Genomic DNA, 15,580 nt, shown 5'->3' on the forward strand with positions numbered 1-15,580 from the left:
ATCGTTTGCAAGGGAACGGAAGATGGGTTTCAGTCTCCTGGAGTCCCCTTCGGTACCGTTCCCGAATTGAACGCACCCATTCCACTTTTTTCTAATCACACAAATATTTCCTGAAGCGAAAGATTATCTTAGCTTTGCTTACACACTTTGCTTGCTACATTATGTATTATACTTCTATTCCTCATCATAGAGGCCGTACCTTCGATGCCAAAGTGAATGTTGCAAAACCAATCGCTTGGATTTAGCATCAGAATATTGCGGTGGCCAACAAAAGAATGAGCTAAGCAAGGATATCCATCCTCCTGCCAGTTTCGTTTTAATTTAAAGAAATGATCCACTGGCAGACTAAGATTCATAGGATTCAGATAAAAGATACAGTTCATCTGCATAACGGATCAGGAGTTAGCTCCAGAACGATTTCACGACAACATGCATAACAGGAAATAACGAACTGTAAACAGCACTGACAGAAAAAGGAAGTACACAATCAACCAGAAGATATGAGAATTGATCACAGGAAACTTCGAAGTTCATTTATTCATATTTGAACGGGACTGCTGTACCAGCAACTGTTCTTCACGAAACCAACACAAATAGGGGACTCGACGGTCCATTAAACCAGACACAGTACTTCAAACGAGACAGACACAATTTCAAGGGCGACAACAAGGCAGCCCACCAGAAGCAGCTCCAACACCAAGACACTTACTGACCACCGCGGAGACGGAGCACCAGGTGGAGGGTAGACTCCTTCTGGATGTTGTAGTCGGCAAGGGTGCGACCATCCTCCAGCTGCTTGCCAGCGAAGATGAGGCGCTGCTGGTCCGGGGGAATACCCTCCTTGTCCTGGATCTTGGCCTTGACATTGTCAATGGTGTCGGAGCTCTCAACCTCCAGAGTGATGGTCTTCCCAGTCAGGGTCTTCACGAAGATCTGCATACCACCACGTAGGCGGAGGACAAGGTGAAGGGTGGACTCCTTCTGGATGTTGTAGTCAGCGAGGGTACGGCCATCCTCCAGCTGCTTGCCAGCAAAGATGAGGCGCTGCTGGTCCGGGGGAATGCCCTCCTTGTCCTGGATCTTGGCCTTGACGTTGTCAATGGTGTCAGAAGACTCCACCTCAAGGGTGATGGTCTTCCCAGTGAGGGTCTTGACAAAGATCTGCATACCACCACGAAGGCGCAGCACCAGGTGGAGGGTGGATTCCTTCTGGATGTTATAGTCCGCAAGAGTGCGGCCATCCTCGAGCTGCTTGCCAGCGAAGATGAGGCGCTGCTGGTCCGGGGGAATACCCTCCTTGTCCTGGATCTTTGCCTTGACATTGTCGATGGTGTCGGAGGACTCCACCTCAAGGGTGATAGTCTTGCCGGTCAAGGTCTTGACAAAGATCTGCATGCCACCACGGAGGCGAAGCACCAGGTGGAGGGTGGACTCCTTCTGGATGTTGTAGTCAGCGAGGGTCCTGCCATCCTCGAGCTGCTTGCCAGCGAAGATGAGGCGCTGCTGGTCCGGAGGGATGCCCTCCTTGTCCTGGATCTTAGCCTTGACATTGTCAATGGTGTCGGAGGACTCCACCTCAAGGGTGATAGTCTTGCCGGTCAAGGTCTTAACGAAGATCTGCATACCACCACGGAGGCGGAGCACCAGGTGGAGGGTGGACTCCTTCTGGATGTTGTAGTCGGCGAGGGTCCTGCCATCCTCGAGCTGCTTGCCAGCAAAGATGAGGCGCTGCTGGTCCGGAGGGATGCCCTCCTTGTCTTGGATCTTGGCCTTGACGTTGTCGATGGTGTCAGAGGACTCCACCTCAAGGGTGATGGTCTTGCCAGTGAGGGTCTTAACAAAGATCTGCATGCCACCCCGGAGACGGAGGACCAGGTGGAGGGTGGACTCCTTCTGGATGTTGTAGTCAGCAAGGGTCCTGCCGTCCTCCAGCTGCTTGCCGGCAAAGATGAGGCGCTGCTGGTCCGGAGGGATGCCCTCCTTGTCTTGGATCTTGGCCTTGACGTTGTCGATGGTGTCAGAGGACTCCACCTCAAGGGTGATAGTCTTGCCGGTCAAAGTCTTCACAAAGATCTGCATCTGCATAGAACAATAACCAAATAGGATGGTAAGCCTCAAGATCAGACAAGAAGTACAGGATCAAACACCATGACATATTAATCTGTAAATAGGCATCATCGAGCTAACTAGCAATAGCAGAATATGACACGTAACCACAAGTAGAAGCTAAGTTGATCAAAAGGATGCCTACAGGACTGAGAGGATTCTACATGTAATCTAACCACACAAAATCTAATATACCATCCATCTAGAGACGACAGCTGACAAGCATGTATAGCACCTAAGCTCAGATCGGCAAGCTACAAACCTATCTCATCTAATTCAGCAAAGATTCTCATCTCAGAGTGATAAAATATCGAATCACAAGGAATTGATCAAGCACTACACAGATATCAAGAACAGAATTATGGCTCACAAGCTACTACCAGATTCAGCACGAGCATAACAAGCAGCAACAGGAGGAGCCATTGGATTTAACAAGCATAGATTAACAAAGGAGACCTAGCGGATTTAACATGCATAGATTAACAGAGACCATACGTCATAGACCTCAGCCCGACCGCGGACGGATCTAAACAACAACAATTCCACAAATTAGCGGAAATTAAGCTGTAGACTCCCTATGAAATTTCTAACGCGTAACCAATCTGACACGGGCGAACAGATCAAACGGCAGGTTTCGGCAAGCTAATACCCTATCTCATCGTGTTGAGCAAGGCTTCTCACAGTGAAGATGATACAATCAAGAGCACTAGATCTAGCAGCACACATCTAGATAACAAAATTACGGATCATAAGCTACAGACCGGCAAGCTACAAACCTATCCCATCGTGTAGGTAACAAAGCAGGAACGGAGTAGCTAGTTCTGATTTGACATGCATAGATTAACAGACGAAACCGCGTGGATTTTAACATGCATAGAAGATTACCAGGAGACTATTACGAGCTAGAACTCGGCCGAAACACGAACAGATCTAGACAATAACAGCAACAGAAATTCGCGGAGACAGCGCGACATCAACCTGTAGAATCCCTACGAAAATAGGTACCGCGTCACCGATCTAACATGAACGAACAGATCTAACGCCAAGTCTCGGCCACCGCAACATGAGATCGAACATCTACGACTACGAGCGGGAATTGACCGAATCCGACGGCATCACACCTCGAACTACCCAACGATTGGCACGCGAAGCACCTCAGAAACGTAGATCTAGACGGAAGGAGGAGGGGGGAAGGAGGCGCGGTACCTTGATGCGGCGGGGGAGGAGGATTCGATCGGAGAGGAGATTGTTGCTTGGGGAATTTTTGGGTCCGTTGCTTGGAGCGGTGGTGAGGATTGGAAGCGAGGAGGGGGCAGCTATTTATGGCGGCTCGGGTCGGACCTCGACCGAGGTGGGGAAGGAATCCCGTGCCGTCACGGTTCCGTCCGTTCGACGGGCCCGTCTCGGCAGGCGATTCGCGCGGAGGGTTCGAGAAGGGTGGCGGCTCCGTTTGTTTTGTGTGGGCCGTTTGGGTTGGTGGCCGTTAGGCGGCTCGCTTGTCAGCGTCACTGACGCGTATGGCCAGCAATGCTTATCCAGCTTTGTATGTTGGAATTGTCTTCGTTTCTTCGTTTTCTTAGCCATGAAATTTTCCTATGGTTCCTGTCGACAAGCTATCGTTGGCACGTCTAGTGCCATCCAACCGCGCTAGAAATTATTAGATACTAGTTGACCCGTTGAATCAAGGCACGATTTAAACTATAATATTTATCTTTGTGTGCACTTATTGTGGGCAGGAAGACAAAATTTTTGGTTTGAAATTTTGAGCCGCTTAACCGATACCACGGGAAACAGAAACTATTAGAAATTTTTGCCCCTCGTAAATAATTTCCACCGCTTGTTTTCAACTGACACCCACTGCACCATTTGCAAAGTCGAAAGCAAGACGCTAACGCTGCGCCTCGGCCAAAGCAAAACAAAAGTGCGACTTTCATCATATATCCATGTGTCTAAAATATGAAAACATATACATGATGCACTTGGAACATGAACAGACGACGAAATTAGTCTTGTCGAGACAAAATTGCATATTTGATAGAACAAAGGGAGCACAACATAGCATAAATATACCATCGATCTTGAATATCGATGCATCAAAATATCTCTACTGACCCGCATCGCCACTGGCGTGAAGCCCGAATCCAAGCCGGAATTGAAACCATGCGTCAGTAAGTGAATACATGGTAATGATCAGCAATAAATAAAACACATAGGCACCGATAGTAAATTGACAGCCTGTATGGGGACCGTAGTTCTTCTCTTTTCCTGATGATTACATTACATGTATGCTGCATTGTTTAAGAGCTTCTGCTTGGTCAAATTGAGACGATGCATTAATACAAGATAATAGGAGACGTTAACAAATAATTCTCACAATTTGAAGTTCCATAGATCTTAAAAAACAAACCACTGCACTCAAAGAAACTGCAATATTCTACTAAAAGCCAGCATAAACCTGAATGTAAAGAACAAAGTTATAGCGATAGAAACCATTCAGAAACAGCAAATGGAGAAGGTATCATGGGCATATGAGTTATAGAGATATCAGAGCATAGGCAACCATATCTTTGAATTTCTTAGAGATCACTTTAGACCAAATCTCTTCTACATACAAGTAACTACGTAACCTAAGTACCCTAGTTAGTAAATAAATGTAGAAAAAGCACTGAAATTACATGTGAGCTGGTTGGAACCACATGGTTCTATGTTTCATACCGCTCCAAGATTCTTAACCTTTTTTTATTTACATTCTTTGCAAGTTCATCCAGCTTTAGCATACTCTTAAGTTGTATTCTCACTGTCAGCTTAGCAACTTCTTCTTTTGGATGTTCAACAACAACAGAGCATACCTTGATATATGATAGTAAAATTTTCAATGGTGATCCAATGCAATCATAACATATTCACTGGTTCGAAGCTACAATCAAACAACAGAGATGAGGCATGTATCTAGTGATGAAAGCAAACATGACCTTTTTCTAGTCCCTGATGTATGGCAGTACCACTTTTCGATCATTAGGCTAAGATGGGTTAGTCTCCAACATGTGTAGAAGACAAACAAAGTAGCACTACCAGTGGCACTTTAGTTGGGTTTGGGTACCACCGCAATGTCACACAAATACATTCCTATTAATAAACTAAGGTAGTAGATGATTCTTTCCCTAAAAAAGAACTCACCTAGAGCGTAGGACCTGCCATGATGATGCCTTCAATATCACCTTCAGCAGTGATTCTCCATCGCCCAGCATGAACCAAGCGTCATACCTGATTTACATATATCCCTGATTTATGACTTCATATACGGAGTATTAGATATCCTGTCAACCCAAAGCAACAATAAAACATAGATCGGGTTTTATAGAAGAAGTAACATCATCCAATGAAATGATTTATTCAAGAAAACGCAAAGAAACAATGTACATCAACAAAGAATGATTTAACTAATTACAAAAAAATACAAACTACAACTCAAACGGAGAGGAAAGATTCCAACAGAGAAGCACAACAGAAAAACCAATCGATGTGAAAACAAGATGATGCCTATGGTTTCAAACTTAACTACTAATGCCAAGCCAAAGCTATAGCTTTCGGAACATATTACTAACTCATGCTACTCACACAGTATTTTGTATCTTCAAAACTATTTTCACGCTGAAGCTCTCAGAGAATATGTCAACATTCATGCATCAGTGCATTAAAACAAACTGCAATGCCTACATCAATCATGGCACTAAAATTAATCACATATTTAGTTCACGAAAAGAGGATTAACTCTATAGGGGGAACCTTGGCACCGAAAATATGTCAAGATTTTTGCTTAAACTTCCAACAAATTCAAGAAAAGATGATCAACTTTATAGGAGCAATTTATCTTCACTATAGCGGATCAATTTGGTTCATATAGGTTCTGAGCTACATGTATTATTTCATAATCCTAACACAATAGATAAATGTGAAGACCGGCCCTTATACCAAATCATTCCAGAATAGGCACATCTAGTATGCTGAAAAATTCGTAAAACAAACATGAGTAACCCAAGAAAATCCATCAATTCAATGCCAATCACTAATTAGTTATATGTACCACCAATACAATAGAAACTGGTATACATGATATACATTAAAATTAATACACTTAAATGCATTTTCAGTCACTGCAGGGAAGGCAAGATGACAAGAGACTGGATATCAACATAAGCAAGGAAAAGCAGACCTCGGATTCTTACTAAGGTATTTCGTTTTTTAAATAATCAGTTCCACCAACATAAACAACAAAAAGGAGATCAAGCCATTAAACCAAGCTACATATCGCTTTTACCACAAAAACAAGGACAGAACAAGCACCATCAGTTCTGACCAGGACCAAAAGAGTCAAGCACCAAAAACATATGGCATGTCAACTACGGCACTTCTCTGCAACTAAAAATTGCAGACCCGTCAAGCACAATTAAAATGAATATCCATCAGCCATGATCAACTCAGGTCTTACCCCCACACAAAAGCATGCCCTCTTCATGATACCATGCACCTTTCTTGCCCCTGTGTTCAAAATAATTAGCAAACCAATATCTTTTGTAATCAGGTCATTACACAAAGATGCCCCATTCAAACCATGTCACTTGGTATCCAAATAGCATCCATATCCAGGTGTACTATTTATTTTAATAATCATGGATAATTCACCAATATTTAAAGTAGAGGCAATGGAATATTAGAATGGGGCTATAAGGCTTTATACAACGCTACATTGTTATGTCTACATGGTCATGCCAATGCCAAACCGCTAAGCAATGGTCGAGGGTGAATTAGCATCCAAAGGGGTGTGAAAGTGTAAACTATAGTATGACTACGTGGCTGGAAAATATGACCAAAAAGCTGACAATATAATTAACGGGCATAGGAAAAATAAAGGAAATTGTGTAGGAGAAAGCCTTTTTTATCTGCATACTTAGCCATATGAATTAGTAAGTTCAGATGTACTGCATCCATATAGTAGATAGCTTGGCTATTGACATACTAAACTATCATAGCAAGCATCACTAATTTTGTATATTCTACTTTTACGTGTGAACAAACATACTGAATCAAGGGAAGAAAGTACCAAAGAAAGGAAAAGGGAAGGAAATGCACATGAATGGTCTCGCCTACACGATTGTTGGCGACTGCTCGTCAAAGGAAAGATTGATCATCTACATTAAATGTCGCATTGAACATACTCTAATTAAATAATATGGATGGATTATTGGTTTAACTAACAAACAGGAAAACTAACAGGGATAAGCCATCTGCCTCAAATACCATTTAGCTTCGCCTCTCCTTGTGTTTCCTCAATCGGTCAAGCAATGCAAAAAATAGAAACATATAAACTGAAATTCAATATTAGGATTACATGCATGGTGAATCAGCTACATACTAAAAGTACCATTCCTAGATAACCATATTGCCCTCTATAAAGCACAAACCCCATCTCAATATCCAAATAATAAATGGCCCAAACCACGGAGGCTTACCCGATCAAATGTAATTTTATTGACAAATGCTGAAACCGCAATGTGGGATGTGATCAGCGGCAAGCTCGAAGTGCTAAAGACTGCACATGCTATGAGTTGTGAATACTTTTGACAAGGGCTTGAATACAATGCGCTTCTGCAAAAATACAAGCAGAATGTACTTCAGCTCCTAGATATGTTGGTTTAGAAATGCAGGTGATTAGAACATGCCCTTGGGAATAATACCAAAAATGTGGTAACCAATAAAAAAGAGGAATTCATGTTTTCAGAAATATTGGTAATCAATGAAAGTACCAGAGGTGAAGTTACATCATGAGTCCATTCACAGGTTTCTTAATCAAATTCTTGAAAAGGATATAGCAGTGTACATGAACTGTACATCAGTGGTCCCAAGACGCCGACCACCGCTGCATCACAACGGATCCAAAATTGGACGAATGAATCTGCAACAATAGTGAGGAGGGTCTTCAGCAAGTATTCTGAATCATTACATGTTCATTAGGTTGCACTTATAATTAGTTAACATATTTTTGCGACTCAGAAATAAATAAATAGCCTTGAGATATGTAACATACGTGGATTTCACAGCTTCCATCACACACCTTGAGCAGCAAAGCTATGAGATCAGCCTTTCAGCAGTCTCTTATTATGCCATTTGAGGTTTGCCATTCATGCCAGGTGAGCGCAAATACCATTCTTGCATCATAAAGGGCATCAATAAAGCATCAGGAACACCAGACACTGGAACCTGTTACAATCCCAGCTGTCAAATTAAGAAAACATAAAGTTAGATCACAAAACATTTTCTTGTTGACAGACAATGCATGATGCAAACATCAGTTCATTATGAACTAACCTGCTCTCATCTCTTGCAAGTGTAATGATCTCGTCATCCGAGCATCTCGATCTAGCATGTTCTCATCATCAGAAGAAGAGTCATCCCCCGGTTCACACATATTTTGACCTTCACCTAGTCACAAGAATAACTTTCTAAACTCAGTTTACATTCTATATTCTTCAGAGCCAGATTCATTAATCAGTCCATCAGAACTAAAAAACAACTTCTACATGCATGTGTCACACTTGATAAAGGCAAGAACAAATAGATGAGTGCTATATATCAAAGGAAAGCACCGTCAACTCTACAGGTTGTAATGGGGCTGTATGTGTGCTTAACTATGAAAACTGACTATGTACAATTGGAAGCTCGTTCATGCGGTGACTGAAATTAGTCAGTATGCCCTGATGACAAAGCTCATCCACTCATAGTTAACATTACACTCAGTTTTTGGTACCCAAAAACTAAGTGTAATGCTAATTATCAATGGTATATAGCTTTAACCGCACAAAGGAAGTAATGTGAACCAATTAGATGAAGGCACTATTGCTAGCATTGCACAGGCCTACCTAATCACAGTTTTCTACTGCCTAAACTCATTTATATTTACTAAAGGCTGCACAGTACAAAATCTTAATTCCAATTCAGTAGATGTGTACAATGCTACATAATCTACACACACCCATGGATAGAATATTTCTTCCGAAAGCTGCATCTAGGTTTTATACCTCATCCTTGTCTAGTACAGGAGTGTAGGTAGTAATCAGGGGATGCCAAAACACCCCACGGTGTTGGATGCCGGCCACCTCGGCATCTTGCATCTCGATGAGCTCGACATTCTTGTCAGTAACCAGATCATTCTCACAGAAGATGCAGTCATTGTTGGTAATAACTGCAAACGGAAGAACAAATATTAGCCCAAGTTGCACAACAAAGCTCAACCTAAAAGGCAAACTGTATCAGAATCCCACCTCATATCCAATTCTTTAGTTGACAGTCAAGTTGTTATGAACAAATATGAAACTTCCCCGGTGTTAGACTGAATAAACAAGAATATTAACACTCAGAAATCACTACTGGATGCATTCCTCTTATTTAGCAGCCACTTATAGTAAATAAGAAAATACTACGCAGCATGGGCGAACAACCATCCCAAGCCCAATAAAGAAAGAAATCAAGCGAATTTGCACAAGTTGAACAGATCACATCAAGAAAGATTTGGATCTATGGAAGAAAAAGTAAATGAGAAAACCTAAATGGCAGATAGTAAACAGGGCCTGCTCAACATGATAATAGCTCAACTAAGATTAGTGTAATAGATAAGCTCCTTGTTGGGTTATTACCATTCGCACATAAATGTAAACTTTGCACTTAGAAAAACAACGTTATGATATTCGCTCATAAAATGAAATTTCACTTCAACCTAAGTGATAATTTGCCCAACTGAATATACTATATTGAGTATTTATTAATGTTGTCATGGGTAGTGAATTCCAGAGATAATAAGAAAATAAGAAAAAAAATGTATCACATATCTTCCTAGTTGTATTGAGAATTATAATGTAGTGCAGGTTGTTGGGAGACAATATGACTGCTAATGAAAAAATAAACAATACCATATGGCATTTCTCCAACAGATGACTCCATCAATGTTTGATACATCATAAAACAATCATTCAACAGAAACTAAAACCAAATTATTGTTTGCCACTTTATTGTTTGTCTGCAAAAGAAAGGGGGCAGGTCACTTGAAGTAACTATCTGCCATCATCCAACAGAAAACTTGCACTGTGTAACAAAATGATTAAAGCCTGGTAACTCTACGAATAGAAATAGAGGTTAATTAAAAACCTTGATGAAAGCTTCAATATAATTTTAGCTTTGCTTTCTGCCACTTCTGTAGGTACAACCGCTGCAATCCCAAGCCTATACCGATGCATTACTCCTAGACATAAAACGGGCAACAAATATTATGACTCTGAAATTTAAGAAGGGGAAAAATTAAAAAAAAACATATTAAAAGCTTCATATCCACATGCATGTAGAAGGTCATCTCTAGTAATATGGATTTAGTTGGAATCTACATCAAATAAAGTAAAATACTCGGTATGTCAAGACGAGCAAAATATCCAAATATCCAGTGATCTGTTTCCCCAAAATAAAATTATGTTAGGCAAATGGATGATTCTTATACCTAAAGAGATTGACAAAGTCATATATACATGACAAAATTCTAATCAAAGGCAAGTAAATGCCGCGTATAGTATAAAAGAAATCGAAGGGGGAGAGAGAGAGACAGAGCTCACAACGGGTGCAACACCGTCACGCCAATGCGAACTGCCATGTTCATGCATCATATACGAATTAGAAGGCCACATTGACACACTTTTCAAAATATTAATGCATGAATGGGTAATCAAATTCTTAAATACAGTCTAATGTACATCAATAAATTAGATGTGCATCCAGCTTTCAAAAATATGAAGCCACCCATTTGTTTTCCATTGTTTTCCGCTTAGATTTCATGATTTTGAAAGATGTAACAATGTATTTGATGTTGGAGATAATTCGGGGAATACAACATCGGCCTTTCCCACAGAAAATCAGTATGTTATTGTACATTGTAGATACAACCAAAAATCAAGTTGAAATATAGGTGCTGAGATAGGGAAAAGGGGGCTAGGAAGGCATGACACACCTGCATCACGTCCATATAATAAAGAAGCCAACAATCAAGCTAGACTTCGCATCTCTCCGGCATCAAATCCTAGCTGCAAAAAAACAAAAAAATAACTTAGCAAGCAAAACCAACCAATAAACATTATCGGTGTCGTCGTCCATCCAGCTAGTCACCTGGCGGGTTGTCGAGCATGCGAATCCACCCCCTCTCTACTTTTCCCTGCTCAAAGCAAATCAGGTACATGGTGGACGAGCGGCTCCGACAACCATCAAGCTCCGGCCCTAGCCCACCACAAGTAAGGAGGGAGGAGAAGGACCGTGTCACCGTTGCTCGCTCACACAATATTCCAAACAGCCGGCCACCTCCTCCTCCATTCCCTGCATCTGGCGCCCTCGTCCATTAGGGGAAAACCGGAGTGAAGAACAGAGGGAGATAGACAAAGAGGAAGGGACAAAGAGAGGAGGGAGGACCAAACCTGCACGAATCTCTGGCTTGGGATCAAGGATTTGAAGCACCACCGCATGTCCTCCTCCTCCTCCTCCGGCTCCCCGTGGTGCTCTACATCTGCTCTATAAGCAATGAAACTTCTCTAACCAATTGTAATTATAAACAACTCTCTTGAGCAATAGAAAGTACAAATAGGAAAATCAAAGCAAGTAACTGAAAATTGGAATATCTGTGTTCTTATCAGTAACCAGTGCTTTAAAATATTGCTTTGAAAATTGGAATACAGTAGGTTTCAGAAAAAATAGCACCTTAAAGTAATGGAATTTCAGTTATATACACCACTCTGATTATCGCCCATTCTACCAATCAAACAGCTAAACAAAAGGTATTATTTTTTGATAATTTCATGAGACAAGGAAAACCGACTCTCTGCCAAATATCTTAGGGCTATTTTCTTTGTCAAAAATCTATTAAAAATAATATTTATGTTCAGCTCTACAGGGTTGATGACTGGGACCCATGTTTGAATGAATTTGTAGAAGTACGTTCACTTAGCTAGCTTTGCAGTTTTAATTTCTTTTTGAGATCCATAGACCATGTGCTGCATATTCACTTTTGACTATCCCAAGTTCCTACTGGAACAATTCTATCTAAACCAAAATGAGCTTTTGACTGAACCATAACACACAATACCAAAATCTCCATTAGATAACAAATTATAACCTAGCATATACTAAAAGAGGAGGAGAAATATATTACCATAAGAAAAAATGCTGGGAAGCAAGCTTGGCAAGCATGAACCATCGGAAGAGCAGATCATGGGCTTGCATCAACCATTGCGGACAAAAGCACACAAAAATCTACAGTTAGTGGCACAGAGAGTTAGACAAGGATAATAAGGAGACAAAAATCGTAGAGGATCTGAAACAAAATGGAGCAGACGGGGGGAGAGATAATTAATTAATTATATAAATGTTGTAGTGGTGTATTTGTTTTCTCGTTTCCATTACCCTGGTGCCAAAAAGGTAACACTGCATCCATGTCTGGGAAATCTTAGCATCTGTGAAATGATAGCAACTATTCATTCAATCACCCTTTGAATGAGAAATATTCTCTGTACATTGAAATACAGCAGTTACAGCATGAAGCTTATACTACCATTGGTTTATACTGCATAATTGCAAACATGTCTACCTAGAATGATACACAAATGGTATTAAATCAAGGTGCTATATTGAATTTTTTTAAAATCAAATGTTTGAGTTACAGCATTATTTTTTCCAAACAAAAGGAACCCTTTTTTTCCAAGAGCTGGGGCGCTGGGCAATGATTAGTAGAGATTAAAAAAAATGCATGTAAATAGGAGTGGAGAAGTTGATCATATACCTCCATGTTCACCAATTCAATTATCCCAAGTTCCTACTGGAACAATTCTATTTGAACCAAAACCTTGAGGAAAAGATGTAGCGTGAAGTGATTTGAGGAAGCCTCGTCCGCCCTGCATGTTGGCGGCCTCGTCCGCCCACCCTAGCCGCGCCATGCCCCAAGCTATCCCTCCGCCACCTCCTCCCTGCGGCGCATCGGCCCGCGTTCAGCCGCGCTGCGCCATGCCCGCGTCCGACAGGCTCCGACCCGTGCCATCAGCTCCACCGCGCGGTCACCTTGCGCTGCTGCAGCTCGCACCCGCACCACAGCGCACCTGGCCTCCCGCAGCACGGCGAGGAGCTCCATAAGTGAGGCAGTCAATTAATATTTGGATCAAACAATTAGAATTAACCATAAACTCAATCAAATACCAAACTGGATACATGGCCTGGAAGTGAAAACATGAGGGAGAGATGATTACCGGCCCACCAGCATCAACCACCAGATCTACACACGCATCTACGAGCTGCAGCCTTCTTGTTGTAACTCAACCATCAGATCCACATGGTGTCAACCACCAGATCTCCACGCATCTACGAGATGCAGCCTTCTTGTTGTAACTCAACCATCAGATCCACATGGAAAGAGAGAGAAAGTGAGAGAGGGAATTAAGAGAGGGAAGATTCATCTAGATAAAGAGGAGGGTCTTACTCGTGGAGGAGTCTTCTGGCGCCGCATCCTCATACCGAGCTGGTAAGGCTGCTCCTCCCTGGTCGCCCTTGGTCGCCTCACACAGTCACATCTGTTGAGGGGGAGGAGGGGAGAAGAAAACCTCGAGCCACGCAGCCGAGAGGACAGGAGCCGCCGCACGCCGCCACTCGCGCAGGTCGAGGGCCCCCCGATCTCATCTCCTCGCGCGCGGGGAAGGGCGAGTCCGCCACCGCTCGCCGGCCTGGTCGTGGTCGCCGCCCACGAAAGGGATGCCGCTCTGTCCTCGACGGCGGCCATCCTCGACGCGCTGAACACCGCCTCCAGCCGCCATCGCCGCCGCTAGGCGCGTGCTCGGCCGCCCCTGCCACGACTGCTGCCGCGTCCAACCGTCACCGCCCCGCCGCTGCCGTGTGCAGTCGCCTCCGTCACTCGTGTGCTGCTCCCGCTAGAGAGGGGGAGAAAACAGTGCAGATTGGGGGAAGGAGGAGGGGTGGCGGCGATTGGGGAGGAGAGGAGGAGTTGGGGATTGGACGAGGAGCAGAGGAGGATCCATGCGATTGGGGAGTGCCGGCCGATCTAGGTTTTCACCCCTCCCCCTCGCGCGGTTGGGAAGTTCACGCAAACGAGAGCGTCTGGCTGTCTCACACTGTCGGTCCCGCAAGCAGTTGGTCCCACACGTCATGGACTCTCTCAGAATACCAACAGGTGAGAAAAAAATTACCACATCCAACGGCTGTGGTGAAAAGCGGGATTGGAATTTACTGTAGCTGGTGAAACGGACGGATCAGATCATTTTGCCCCTCCCAGACCCCCTGGCTGGCCGAGTAGTGTTGTAACATTTATATGAAGTAATTTCGCCCTAGACGTGGTGATCATCGGTCCTTCTAGAACAATCAAGATTTTTACCAATTTTATGATTTTCTTTTCCTCGTTTAGGATTAGAAGTTTTTCTATCTTCATGTATGGGGTTTCTTAGGAAATTGTTGTGTTGATGTGCGCTCTTTCCGACGCATTCTCATCGTTAATTAATAACACAAGGCTTAAATTGCTAGCTAAGGTTTAGATTATCCGTCTCGACGCCATGTGTTGGCCACTCTAATGGCACGTCGATTCACAAAGAGTATAAACGTGGCCGCAAATCAAGGCAAAAGCAAAATGGACAGCAAAATATAACTACAGATTCAATTTGATATGTCCCAAGTAGGAAATGTATGTCCATAAAAAAATGGGTCATGTCCAAAAAAAAAATAGTTACATTTGTTTGCTAAAAAGAGCTTATTTAGGAGTATTTTGTTTTTTTCTGAGATCATTCAACAAGGCGAAAATGGAGAAGCATGCTGATACGTCTCCGACGTATCGATAATTTCTTCTGTTCCATGCCACATTATTGATGTTATCTACATGTTTTATGCACACTTTATGTCATATTCGTGCATTTTCTGGAACTAACCTATTAACAAGATGCCGAAGTGCCAGTTGCTGTTTTCTGCTGTTTTTGGTTTCAGAAATCCTAGTAAGGAAATATTCTCGGAATTGGACGAAATCAAAGCCCAGGGGCCTATTTTTCCACGAAGCTTCCAGAAGTCCGAAGACGAGACGAAGAGGGGCCACGGGGTGGCCAAACCCTAGGCGGCGCGGCCCCACCTCGGCCGCGCCGGCCTATGGGGTGGGCCCCCCGTGCCGCCTCTTGACTTGTCCTTCCGCCTACTTAAAGCCTCCGTGACGAAACCCCCAGTACCCCGAGCCACGATACGGAAACCCTTCCAGAGACGCCGCCAACGCCGATCCCATCTCGGGGGATCCAGAGATCGCCTCCGACACCTGCCGGGAGAGGGGAATCATCTCCCGGAGGACTCTACGCCGCCATGGTCGCCTCCGGTGTGATGTGTGAGTAGTCTACCCCTGGACTATGGGTCCATAGCA

The 15,580-nt window shown here is 43.2% G+C and overlaps 1 pseudogene; it reads right to left on the reverse strand.

The window, feature by feature from the left end:
- Nucleotides 1-507: 507 nt before the first annotated feature.
- LOC127321215 (polyubiquitin-like) lies at nucleotides 508-3,448 on the reverse strand (annotated as a pseudogene).
- Between the last annotated feature and the right edge of the window lie 12,132 nt (nucleotides 3,449-15,580).

The sequence above is a fragment of the Lolium perenne genome, chromosome 6 (assembly GCF_019359855.2).
Source record: "Lolium perenne isolate Kyuss_39 chromosome 6, Kyuss_2.0, whole genome shotgun sequence".
Classification (NCBI taxonomy): domain Eukaryota; kingdom Viridiplantae; phylum Streptophyta; class Magnoliopsida; order Poales; family Poaceae; genus Lolium; species Lolium perenne.